Genomic DNA, 14,515 nt, shown 5'->3' with positions numbered 1-14,515 from the left:
AGAATTTTGCTCGGGACTTTTAGCAACACTGCCTAGTTTGTATTCAACACTAGTATGGTCAAGTATTCCACAAAATTCACAAGGTGGTGAAACAAGAGCAGGTGTGACGACACTTACAGTTAATTTATCAAATTTTTGAAGAAGTGTGTCCACCTTAGTAGATAGATGATCCAGGGTAGAAACTTGGCACATACCTGCCTCTTTTTTAGAGGGTGGAGGAGTACCTTCAGTGATAACTCTCTCACTTGTCCACTGATAGTGGTTGTATGCCATGTTCTCGATCAAATCATAAGCTCCTGCGTAAGTTTTATTCATTAAAGCTCCACCTGCAGCTGCATCAACATTCATTTTTGTGGAAAACAAAAGACCATTATTAAAAGTGTGGATAATAAGCCAATTCTCAAAACCATGATGGGGGCAAAGCCTAAGCATTTTTTTGAAACACTCCCATGCATCGTAAAGAGATTCACCATCTTTTTGAGTGAATTGTGTGATTTGACTTCTCAATTGAGCAGTTTTACTATGGGGAAAGAATTGGGAAAGAAATGCCTTCCTCATTTGGTTCCATGAAGTTATAGAACCAATTTTCAATGAATGAAACCAAGCACTAGCTCTATCCCTCAAAGAGAAAGGAAAGAGGTGCAGTCTTACGGCCTCTTGGTTTGCCTTCAAAGTTCCACTGAGTTTTAGAAAAGTTGAAATATGAAAATTCGGATCCTCAGTGGGTGATTCGAAAAATTGATTTTGCTGCACCAGGTAAATAAGTGCAGGCTTTATTTCAAATTTAATATCCTCAACCGTTGGGTACACAATAGCATCGTACGGCTCATCTGAAGATGTGATTGCATACTCTTTGAGAGCACGTTTTTCATCCATATCGTTATTATCTTCTTTGAGCCATGCCTGAAATCAAAACGGTTAAAGATAGAAAATAAAAAATAATTAAAAAAAAATAAAATAAGGAGAAAGGGAGGGAGATATATATATATATATATATATATATATATATATATATATAAAATAAAGAGATAAGAAAAGGAAAGAAAATATATATATGTTTTTTTTTTTTTTTATGGAGAGAGAGAGAGAGAGAGATATTTTATTTACTTATATATATTTTATTTACTTATGTTGGTAAATGATTCCTCAAAAAGGTCTCCAACATCCTCACTCCATCGTTACCAGCACCAGCATTCGGTTGATGTCCTACAGCTTGAGCAACAGCCTCAAGTGCAGCAGCAATAGCAGCGTCGTTTCTACCTGACATCTCAAAGTTCTTCATAAGAAACAACAATTCATAACAACAACAAAGACAACATTAGAGTTGACACTCTATCCTAGGTGGCTCAACACGACTCTACTACTTGGCCGGACGGACCAACCTGCTCTGATACTAATTATAACACCCCGTTATCCCAAAGCAATTAATTAATAAATAATCATATCAGACTAGTATATCGCAAACGGACATGTCCCACTATTTTTCAAAATCTTCTTAAATAGGATATAAAACTATTTAATAAACATCCTTCATAAACAACAATAATTTTGCAGCGGAAATATTCCTCAACATTAACTTCAACATCAACATCAAATCCTGGCACAAAGGCCTCAAGATAAATTCATCAACATTGTTCAATTAATAATAAAAGGCTTGATGAGATAAAACCGCAAGTGCACGGTCTTACCGAAGTAGTAAAATAGAGTATCGTTCCGACAGGGAGTTATGAATTCAATTAACTTTAGATAATGATTAGACTAAAGTTTTATAAGGTAGAAAGTTTTGGGTTTTTAATTGAAAGTAAATAATAAAAGAAAAGATAAAAGCCTTGGGATCGTTGGTTTCATCTAAATAACAAGTCCTTCTCAAACCAAAACTATAAGCTTATAATGTTATGTTAGACCTAATTTCTCAAGACAGTTTCTCTTATGTTCCTCTAGCAACCAAGCCTATTTCGCTGACTTGATTACTATTAGCTTTTGGTTCCTCTAACAACCAAGCCTATTTCGCTGACTTGATTGTTATTAGTTCCCTTGAAGATCGAAACTATATGTCTCAAAGATTGCAAAACCTATTTCGCTGACTTTGCAATCCTTGTCTGAATTCACTTGTTCGAATATCAAAGCTCCACTTTCGTTTTATGAATTGATATTTGGAATAATGGATAAACAATTATCAAACCCTCCACTTTCGTTTCCACAGTTTGATAATGGTTGATCCATGTTAAGACGGTGAATTCAGATAAGAAATTAGGGTTACATAAGATTAAGGCTTAGAGCTTGGCTTGATTAGGATTATGTCATTTAGACTTATCCAACAATCCCAAGACAAGAGAAGTCTACTCACTAATGTTCATCGTAGACAAGGGGAAGAAGAGAGAAAGCATAAAAGTAAATAACAATAAAGTAAAATGAACTTTTATTAGAAAGACAATTGTCACATATGGTATTCCAAGAAAAGATGAATATTTGTGATGGCTAGCTACTCTATTTATAGCACACATTCGACTTAAAATCTAAGCAAGTATATTCCAAGAATATTCCACGAGAGATTGCGCGCCAAAATAGAATAGCTCAGAATCCAAGCAAAAGCAGCAAAAGGTGTTCTGGAGGGTGGCACGGCCGTGCCAAGCCTAGCACGGGCCGTGCCAACATTCTGACTTGAGGGAGACGTATTTTTGTCTCCAAATCTTCATATTTTTGTACCGAATCAGCTCCAAATCCCTTTCTTTTGCTCCAAGACTCAATCCATCCAATATTCGTTCCTAAAATATAATAAAATGCAATTTGTAGTAAACTAGCTCAAAAAGGAAATAATATTAAAATAAAATAAACTTAAATATAAATAAACCTAAACTAAATATCCTATAAAAATAGATAATAAATGACTCATCAAGGCTACATCAGCAAGTTCCAAAAATTGATACATAAGGATTGAAAAACAATAAGAAATCTCATCCCGTACGTATCAGAGCCCTAGACATTGAGCCACCACCTACTACTCAGGATCACCTGCAAGTTACCCATATGAAGGGCAATATTTTCAAGCAGAAGGGGTGAGATTCACAACAATAAATATATATATATAAAATTCATCAATTGAATCCAACACCCTAACATAATAACAGTTATTCAATATAAACATATATTTCATAATCAACACACCAACAACAATGATATTTACAACCAATAACACGACTCATGCAACTACTCGACAACACCACTAAGACTCCTCGACAATGCACATGCATGTGGTACCAATTTACAGGGCAGTAGCCCTCACCGGATATTGAATGGTTAAGGCGTTCATCAGGGCATAAGCCCTCACCGATTTGAACAATAAGTGTTCCAGGATATGAGTCCTCCCGCTTTAAACGACAAGGCGTTCCAGGGCAAGAGCCCTCCCGCTTTATATGCTTATGCAACTAACTCCACTTGTGTATATCTACATACAACTCGACAAATGCATATATATGTATATGACTCACAACCCACAATTCAACAACATGTATGATATAATTAAATAAAAGCATACATCACAGTCAACAACAGTTTAGTATAATTCAATCCAACAATTCCAGAAAAATGCACAATTAATCATAATCATGCTTAAACATCAAGATCATTCAACAACATTCAAAACAGAATAAACGACTCAAAATCTGGGAACTCGCCTCGTGAGTACATCTACTCGCTATGGCGAACTCAAGGATTGGGTTGCTCGCCGTGGCGAACTCAAGGCGAACGAGAAAAAGGGTGCTCTCGGGAGTTTTGACATTTGTCTCACTAAATCCTCATTTTTAAGCTCCCTATTCATCTTTTTAATCTGAAAATTGTCTCAGTCCTCTCTAAAATCATCTAGGCACTTAAAAAAATCCATATTACAGCTTATAACAACAATTCAAAAATCATGATCTCTCAGGCACTTGCTCACCGTGGCGAGTGGTTCTGCTCGCGAGGCGGGCTATGAAGATTGCGCACTCATGAGGCGAGACTAGCTATTCGCCGGGGCAAGCGATGAATGTCAGCACGGGCAGAATGCAAGTTTTTCCCCAAAAATCCCATTTTCCTCCAATTCACTCCCCAAATTAGTTTACAGATGCAAAACTAAGTACTGTATGCAACCAGAACCTAATTCTAACATCAGAACAACAATCTCTACACCCAAACCTCAATAATTCATCATAAACCTAAAATGGTCAATTCCTACCAAAACTTGTTAAACTTAAAATCAGAATTCAATAACTACACTATTGAAGCAAACCTCACCCTTACCTTAATTCAGAAGAAAAATGCACAATAATTCGGGTTCCTTGGCTCTACTTGCTCTTCTCTCCCTTTTCTCCCAAAAGTTCTGCTTTCACGTAAAAACGTTTCTGACTTCTCTTTTCTTAACTCCCCAAAATATAACTCCCCTTTATTTCATTAAACTCCCCTTAATTCTATTAATTCCTAATTAACTCCACAACCTCCAAAATAATATTAATTCCCACTTATTCTAATTATTATTAAAATAAACTATATAATAAAATATAACACACCACATAAACCACAAATATTTACTTAAAATATATAAAAGACTCTAAATAAATCAAAAATAAATAAAATAACGACTAGGGCGTTACAACTCTTCCCAACTTTAGAGAATTTCGTCCTCGAAATCTTACCTCAAACAAACAACTCTGGATAAGACTCTCGCATCTTACTCTCCAGCTCCCAAGTCAAACTTTCACCGGTTACTAAAAAGAGAACAACAAAGAGAATGAAGCAGTGCATTGAAATTTTAGCAAAAAAAAATTGTTCCAGAGTTAGAGATAAACCTTGTTCTAGACGGTATTATAACTCTTTCGTGATTGTCTACTTTTTTTTTTTTTAAACGAAATTCCATTTCATAAAACAACCAAAAAAAAGAGTACAAGAAAGAAAAGGGGGACTATGCCAAAACCTTTTCAGAAGGTGTTAAATCTAAAGTTAGGCATTCCCAGCCTATTCCTAGTGTACTCTCCCCTAATGAAATCAGGGACACTATCAGACCAAAATAAATCAAAAGAACCTAAAGTTAGGCCAAGGTTAGCTAATCTGTCCGCACAAGCATTGCCTTCCCTATATATGTGAGACACCACAAATCTCATGTTTCTCAGTTTTACAAGACAGTTCTGCCATCTATTTCTGAGGCTCCAAGGAATTGTAGAGTTTGTCTTGAAAGCCAAAATGACCAGTTGAGAATCTGACTCCAGCCAAACATTCTGAAATCCTCTAAGATGAGCAATCTCAATTGCTGTCATTGCAGCCACCAACTCAGCATGTAAAGCAGAATGAGCTCCCAGGTATTGAGTGAAACAACCTACACAAATGCCATCTGAATTTCTGAAGATTCCCCCTGCAGAAGCTTTGTTTGGATTTTTGGTGGAAGCACCATCCGTGTTTACCTTGATCCAAGAAGAGAAAGGAGGAAACCATATCACTTCTTTAATTGTAGGAGCTCTGGGAGGTTTGATGTCGACTTTGAAAGCTTTTATTATACTAAATTCCACTCTGAAAGGTGTCTCTATTTATAGAAGTTTGACTTTGTTCTGCGCATGGTTGATTAACTAAAAGCATCTTCAACAAATGTATTTAATTGGATTTTAGAGAAGGGTGATACTGCGCATGTATTTGAAGAAGCTTGCCGTGGTGAAGGTGGTATCACAAAAATTGTAGAAGTATCCTATTAGCTAGTGTCACCATTAATGTTCAGTTGCATAATAAAATATCCAATCATAATTTTCTTTGGTATGTCGGAAGGTACCTTATTTGATATATTATTGGAAAAAAATTGGTATGAGTTACATAGGTAGCGTTGTAGAGATCACTTATTAGTACTCTATGAAATTCAAAGTAGGTTCTTTAGAAAAGATCACTGGAGATGTTATAAAGAGGTTGAAGGAAATTTAAGAAGGAGATTTTCGGTTCGATCCACGGAAACTAAATTTCTCTATTCCCTCCAACAATTTACTAACAACTAACATTTTCCTATATAAAAAATTGAAGTTTGACTTTATTACCCTTAACTCATAAATACCCTTAACTCATGAATACTCAAAAGATTTTTGCTTTGTAGTTAAGGTTGACTTTATATTAAAGTAGGAAATATAGAATGAAGTTTTTATAAATTTATAACAAAATATAGTTAAGATATAAATGAAGTTATTTTGCCTTTTCATAATTAAGGTAACATCCTTAAACTATCAAAACAAAAGTTAAATAAAAATGAACAAATATTTTCAAACGACACAAAAAAAAGTGGAAGAAATAATATTTTTAAAGAAAATTATAATCACCTCCTCTAAGGTCTGCCAAAATGACTCTTAAATTCTCATCAAATACACAAACACCTCCCATTTCTATCAACGCCGTTAACTTTCAGTTAACCTTATTTTTAGTGAATTTTCCAACAAAAAGAAACTTGCATGAATCCACCATTTATAGTCAATCCACTAACATCATCAACCAAACCCACCAATTTTAGTGAAGTGTTTGCCTATTTGATAATAACTTAAGGGGTGTTAGTGTAAGTTTTAAAACTAGAGATAATGTCAATGTTATTTTAATAAACTTTAAGGGAAGTGTGTGTAATTTTCTCTATTTTTATCATTTGTGTACAAAACACATGATTGAGTATGTGTTTATTATGTAAATATACTAGTTTTGAAAGGATTATATAAATATCAGTGGAAAAAACACATGATTGAGTATGTTGTTTATTATGTAAATACTAGTTTTGAAAGGATTGTATAAATATCAGTGGAAAAAGAAACTCCATTCTTTAAGTCGAAAATGGATTTACACAAAGAAGGAATACTGTTAAAGCCTATTTTCTACTAAAATATTGTTTTTACAGAGATGTTACTCCCACCCCCAACACCTTTCATCTAATACCTCTACATTTTATTAAAATAGTAAAAATATCCATCATCTATTTTTCATGTATTATAATTTTGACTATTAAAATATTATTAAAATAACAAAAATATCCATCATCTATTTTTCATGTATTATAGTTTGACTATTAAAAAAAAAAGTATTATAGTTTGCCGTATTCATCCAAACAAAAAAAGAATTTCTTTTTTTTGACAGAAAAAAAAAAAGAATTTCTCTTTATTTAGTTCTATAGTAATAATGTCGAGTTTGTTCAAAAAAAGTAATAATGTCCAGTGTGTTTGGATGGAGGAATGTTTTGAGGGAATGTATTGTTTTAAGGGAATTCAAATACTTTGGAGTGAATTCCATTGTTTGGATAATAATTTGAAGCATTTTCAAAATGATGGAAATTTACGAAGTATTTTATTCAAGTTAAATTTAGAGAATTTCAAATGACACCTAAAAGCCAAGAATTTCATATTTCTTCATTGTTGTTATTTTTCATATTTTGCATTTTGGTCCTCAAATTTTCCAAAAATTCCAAATTGACCCCAATATATTTTCAAAAAATTGCAAATTGGTCCCTCAAATTTTTCGAAAACTATAATTTGACCCCTCAATTTTTTGAAATTTACATTTTGACCCCTAATTTCAATTTTCAAATTTGGCCCAAAAAAAATAAAATTTATAAAAGTTGCCCAAAAATGATGACAATGAATATTTTTATTACTTCATCCAAACAAAAGAATTGAGAAATGAAAGTAATTTAATTGAATCATTTAAATTGCCTAGAATTCTAAATTCTTTAAAATTTCTCAATTACCTCATTTAAATCATTTAAGAAAGCCAAGCGAAGAAAATGAAGATTCACTACGACATTGGTAAGAACTTAAATAAGCTAAGCGTGTTTATTCAAAAATAAAATAAGCGGAGAATTTGAGTTCGATTATAGCGTAGTATAATTTTTCGGCTGACTTTACATACCTTCTATTTAAGTTTTAAAACCTACACTAATCTCTCTTAAGTTCTCATCAAATACACAAACACCTTCCTTTTCTATTAACACCATTAACTTTCATTTAAATGTATTTTTTTAGCGAATTTTTCAACAAAAACAAACCTCCATGAATCCACCATTTTCTTTTTGCTCAAGACAATGAATCCACCACAAATGGTCAATCCATTAATATTATCAATCGAATGTAAATATGAGTACATGAATCAAAAGAAAAGAAAATAAGAAACATCGTGAATGGAGGATGATGAACTGAATACAAGTAAAAATTTGGTTGATGACAACAATGAAATGGTTATCAACTATGGATTCAACAATTAAGGGCTTTCTTTTGCCTTTTTGGTCATCTTTTCTTGTCAGTAATGCAAGAATCTCCATTAAATATTAATGAACAACAAAAATGCTAAACGGTGCGAAAGGATTTTCGCACAAAACACACGAATGGATGTAAAACCTTTGAATTGCTACGTGTTTTTGTCAAATTTAATCTCAATTGAAAACATGCCTTTTAACTACACCTCTAATATAATTTTATATTGATGTAGCATAATCCTAGTCCTTCTTCTATCTCTCGTTTGACACCAACAGTGGCTTCTTGTAACAGTTCTATCCAACTTCTACCTGTTTTACTTTTCACTCCACTTTTTCATTTTTAATTTAACTTTTGATTATTCATTCCAAAAAAAGAAGCTGGGGTTGTTGTAGTTCTAAAGAGCATGCACGTGGATGAAGTTTCATAAGAGAAGAAAAGGAATAGAATGAAGGGTCCTTATTATGATCAACTAGATGAAGAAATTCCACCGTCAAAAAGAAAAGAAAATTCTCAAGCGGTTATATTTAACTTTTCTGTTATTTAAAAAATTTACAAGTGGGAAGAGTAGGACAAAAAAAATCACAAGAGCTCGTAGGATAAAAAATTTACAAGTATTTTCGTTGAATTTGCGCGACAAGTTTATCGTGCGATATAGCATTTCTCAATGAACAATTCTCTAAAAGAAAAAACTTAACACAAAGTTAACGGTGTTAATCGAAAAGTGAAATGTTAGCATATTTAACAATAACATAAAGATTGTTGTCATATCCTAATTTTTGACTTAAGAACCTACATTCATACACCCTCTGACCCATAATATTCCCTGGCTTTTCGGAGAAAAATTCGGCAGAAAGGTATTTTAAAATACCTCATCTTTGTACCGATTCCGACCCTTCTTCTCACTTTTTTTTTTTTTAGTCTTTAAGTTTTATCTTACCTTTTATTTTCCATCTTTTAATTTTATTTTAATTTACATTATTTATTTTAATTTGTTTTTATTTTATTTCGTATTAGATTTATTTTATTTCTTTTTAATTAATTAGTGTCCAAAAAAAACAAAGTGTCAATAGGTCCAAAATAAAATGTCCAAGGTCTAAAAAAAAATTCAAGTAAGTGTGAACTTTAACATTCCTTTTTCAAAATTCACCATAATTGTCCATCATTTCCATTAAACCAATTTTCCATTTTTCATCAATCTGCTCACCTATAAATAGAGCTCTGATTTCACACAATTTGACACACTAAAAGTTCTCTTGAGTTGTCAAAGAACTTTTCTCTCTTCTCCCTATTTAGCTTGTGTTGAAGAGCTATTCTTTTCTTCTCCCTCTTTTTGCTGTCCCTTCGGAATTTTGTCCCTTCGGTAATTTTCTCCCTTTGGAATTTTGTCTCTTCGGTAATTTTATACCTTCGGCTATCCCTTTCTTTTATTTTATTTTATTTATTCCGCTTTTATATATATTCAAAATTAGCTATGAAGTGAGTCGACTCTCTCACGTGTATTCGTCTTAGGGTCGCTCTGATACGTAACGGGATGAGAATTTTGGTTGTTGCTTTCTGTTCCTTACGTATTATTTTATGAAGTTTTATGAACATGTCGTTGGAATAATTTTATTAGATTTTACATTGAGGCCTTTGTGTCAAGGTTGTTTTAAACGTTGAAATAATTTCCGCTGCAATAAGATTTAATTTGATGATTGAGATAATTAGTAATTTTACTATATTCAGATTTGAAAGAAGTGTAGCATCCTGTTTAGTTGTTTTACTCTGATTTATGCAAAAAATTTCAAGTTGGGAAAACGGGGTGTTACACCTTACGTATTATTCTATCAACTTTCATGAACATGTTGTTGGAATTTATTCAACATTTAAAACAACCTTGGCTCAAAGGCCTCAATGTAAAATCTCATAAAATTATTCCAACAACATGTTCATAAAACTTTATAAAATAATACGTAAGGAACAGAAAGCAACAACAAAATTCTCATCCCGTTACGTATCAGAGCGACCCTAAGACGACGACACGTGAGAGAGTCGACTTACTTCACATCTAATCTTAATTACCTGCAAGTTACCCAATTGTGAGGGCAACATTTCCAAACAGAAGGGGTGAGATTTCACATTCAATAATAATAAGCATATAATTCATCAAAAGCATTTAACAACTTAAACTTCATCAATTAATAACATTAACTCTTCTTATAATACTTCATTAATAACTCAACCAACTTCTAATCATCATTAACTTCATATTCATCACATTATATACAACATCATATAGCACATAATAATCAGATCATAAACATCATCATATAACGACATAATCTTCACATCATAAACATCATCTTATAACAACATAAACGATACATCATAAACATCATCTTATAACAACATAGACAACACATCATAATCATCATCTTATAACAACATGAACAACACATCATAAACATCATCTTATAACAACATAAAAACATCATAATCAATATCATAAACGACATCATATAATCTTCATAAGCACTTCATTAACAACACGTGGATAGAAGATAACTCAACAACTTAACAACTCATGGATGACAACTCATCAACAACGACTTTGACTCGACAATGCAACTTCGACTTCTTAATCATGCATGTGGTACCAATCCAGGGGATCAACCCCCCAACATATTGAACATAAATACACTCCCAGGGCATCAAGCCCTCAACTTAAAGAGCAAAAGCTCACAGGGCATCAAGCCCTCAACGTAAATGAGTATGCATGGACTCAACAACTAATGCAACGACAACCAACAACTTCAACGACATCGACAACAACTTATGTAACGCCCCAATTTTATTTAATTATTATTGGTTGATTTAAAGTCTTTTTATATATGATTTTATATTATTATGTGGTGTGTTATATTTTATTAAATGAGCTATGTTACTATTTAAAAGAATAAGTGGGAATTTAGAATATTGGGAGTTCAAGGGGCTGATTTAGAAATAAGGAGAATTGAGGGGGATTAAGTGGGAATAGAAGAAGTTGGATTAGGTTTAGAAAAGGAACTGAAAAGGGAGAATTAGTCAGAAAAACATTTTCACGTGGAAGCAGCTTTTGGGAGAAAAACAAAGAGGGAGCCAAGAGTATTCAAGAGAAGTTCGTGTAGAGCTTTGTTCATCAATCTAAGGTAAGGGTGGGACTATCATTCAGTGATCTTAAGTCTATAATTCTGAATTTGGATTTATCATGTGAGTTGTTCTTAATTTGAGAATTAGGGTAAAAGGTGATAATTTGGTGATTAGATGGTGAAAACGTGTTGAATTAATGTAGAAACTGTGTACAGATCTTAGATAATGTATAGGATGATGATTAGAATCAGTTTTAAGGATAGAACCATGGGATTGGGTGATTTTTATGAACATCTGCGTTTCTGCCTGAGCTGAGATTCATCGCTCGCCCTCGCGAGCAGCAAGCCTCGCCTCGCGGGTGATGATCTTCATTGTTCGCTTCGCGAGTCGTTTTCTCTCGCCTCGCGAGTGAACCCAGATGTTGCTCGCCACTGCAAGCAAGACACTCGCCATAGCGAGTTGACCAGTGAGGTCATCATGATTTTGCGAATTAACGTTGTTGGTCAAGTCTTAGATGGTTTTGAGTGCTGGAATGTGTATAAGAATGATTAGGCATGTTTTTAGAATGAAATTCATTATGGAGAAGTTAAAAATGGGATTTTTGTGTGAAAAATGTGAAGTTCCCGAGAGCACCCTGATTTTATTCGCCAAGGCGAACAACCAACTTTTGTGAACTCGCCATAGCGAGTAGAGGCGCTCGCCTCGCGAGCCTTTGAGTGTCAGACAGCCTTGTTTAGGGTTTTTGCGATCTTTGTCGCACGAGATGGTATGAGATGATCCTTGGGTTAAGATAAAGATTTATTAAAATATTGTTGATGTTCAGTGAGTCTGATATAAGATGGTTGAGGGTGTTAATATTATGATAAATTTGCCAATGCATTACGTGGATTATGTATGATGTTTAAGTAGTGTTGATTATCATTTGGTATTGTCATATTTTGGGATGTGTAACGCCCTAGTCGTTAATTAATTTATTTTGGATTTATTTTGAGTCTTTTAAATGATTTTAGTTGATATTGGTGATTTATGTAGTGTGTTATATTTTATTATATAGTTTATTTTAATAATAATTAGATTAAGTGAGAAATTAGTATTATTTTGGAGTGTGGGGAGTTAATTAATATTTAATAGAATTAAGGGGAGTTTAATGAAAAGAAAGGGAAGTTACTTTTTGGGAGTTAAGAAAAGAGAAAAGTCAGAAAACGTTTTTATGTGAAAATCAACTTTTGGGAGAAAAGGGAGAGAAGAGCAAGTAGAGCCAAGAACCAAGTTGCTGTGCATATTTTTCTGCAATTCTAAGGTAAGGGTGAGCTTTATTTCAATAAGTGTGGATGATTGATTCTGATTTTTGATTTTTAACAGGTTTATGTTAGAATTGGGGATTTAGGTTATTGTTGAATTATTGGGTTATGAGAGTAGGAATTGTTGTTTTGATGTTAGAAATGGGTTCTGAGTGCATACAACCTTTCATTTCATATCTGTAAACTAATTTGGGGAGTGAATTGGAGGAAAATGGGATTTTTGGGAAAAACCTGCATTCTGCTCGTATAGAAGTTCATCGCTCGCCTCGCGAGTAGCCTTGTTCGCCAAGGCGAGTGAGCAACTTCATAGCTCGCCTCGCGAGTGAGACAACTCGTCGTGGCGAGTAACCGTGAGAAATTCTGGGTTTTCAAATTGTTGTTATAAGCCGTAATTTGGTTAGTTTTGTGTACCTAGATGATTTTAGAGAGGTCTGGGACAATTTTCAGATTAAAAAGATGAATACGGAACTTAAAAATGAGGTTTTAGTGAGAAAAATGTCAAAACTTCCGAGAGCACCATATTTTTGTTCGCCTTGAGTTCGCCATGGCGAGCAAGCTGTTTTCTTGTGCTCGCCATAGCGAGTAGCGGCCCTCGCGAGGCGAGTTGCCCAGTATTTGAATTGTTTGTTCTGTTTTGATGAATGTTGATCGATATTGATGCCTAAGCATGACTATTATAAATGGTGTATTTTTCTGGGATTATTGGATTAATTATAATGATTTGTTGTTGGCTGGGATGTATGCTTCCATTTAATTAAGTTATACATGATGTTGCATTATGGAGTGGTGAGTCACATAAATACATATGCATTGTTGGAGTTGTATGTAGATATACACAAGCGGGTCAGTTGCATAAGCATATAAAGCGGGAGGGCTCTTGCCCTAGAATGCCTTATTGTTCAAAGCGGTGGAACACATGTTGTTCAAAGCGGTGTTTAGTGGTGAGGACTTATGTCCTGAAAAAGAATGCTTTAACCATTCTATTAGCGGTGAGGGCTTCGGCCCTGATTATGGTACCACATGCATGAGTGTTGTAGAGGAGTCTTAGTGGAGCGGTTGTGGGTTGCATGAGTCGATGGTGTTGGTCTTATTTACCATTTGTTGTTGATGTTGATAATGATCTTTATATATGTTGATGAATTATTATTATGATAGGGTGTTAGATTCAAATTGACGAATTTATTATCTATATTTATTGTTATGAATCTCACCCCTTCTGCTTGAAAATGTTGCCCTTCCTATGGGTAACTTGCAGGTGATCCTGAGTAGTAGGTGCTGGCTCAAAGTGTCTAGGGCTCTGATACGTGGGATTGGGATTTTAATGTTACCTTCATTCTTATGTATCAATTTTTGAATATTGTTGATGTAGTCCTATGGTTGTTGAATTTATGTTGATAAGGCTTTTATGTCAAGATTTAATTATGGAGATTTAAACAGTTGTTGTTGTTGTTTGATGCAAATTTTCCGTTGCAAAATTAATGTTGATTTTGAATGTTGATCAATAAATAGATTTTTAAATTTTATTTAAGAAATTTTGAAAATGTAGTGTGACATGCCCGTTTGGGAATTACTCTGATGTATTGTTTATTTATTATTAAATTGTTTTTGGGTAACGGGTGTTACAGGATGTCTATGTGCTACTAGTGTTGCTGTTGGATCTTAATTAAGATGTGAATGTTGGTCTAAATTGTAAGCGTTGTTGGGTTGTACGTTGCCGAAATGAGTCATAAGTAAGTTATGCAAATTGTCGATGTTGTTATCATCGTTGGTGTTGTTGTTGAAGTCGTAGTTGTATCCGTTGTTGGTGATTGATCATGTTAGATGTTTTTATAAGAGGTGGTGTACTCTTACTTGTTGTTTTTATAAGAGGTGGTGTAC

General features: G+C 33.7%; 1 non-coding gene across 1 annotated transcript; it reads left to right on the top strand.

Moving 5' to 3' along the window:
• The first annotated feature begins 403 nt into the window (after positions 1–403).
• LOC112418119 (small nucleolar RNA R71) lies at positions 404–510 on the top strand. The gene has a single exon (XR_003008398.2). It is a non-coding gene; the product is annotated as a small nucleolar RNA R71 (small nucleolar RNA).
• Positions 511–14,515: the final 14,005 nt, after the last annotated feature.

This window comes from Medicago truncatula, unplaced genomic scaffold (assembly GCF_003473485.1).
Source record: "Medicago truncatula cultivar Jemalong A17 unplaced genomic scaffold, MtrunA17r5.0-ANR MtrunA17Chr0c03, whole genome shotgun sequence".
NCBI classification, from domain to species: Eukaryota; Viridiplantae; Streptophyta; class Magnoliopsida; order Fabales; family Fabaceae; genus Medicago; species Medicago truncatula.
Note: the sequence above shows the minus strand (reverse complement) of the source record. Positions and strands in the feature narration are given on the sequence as shown.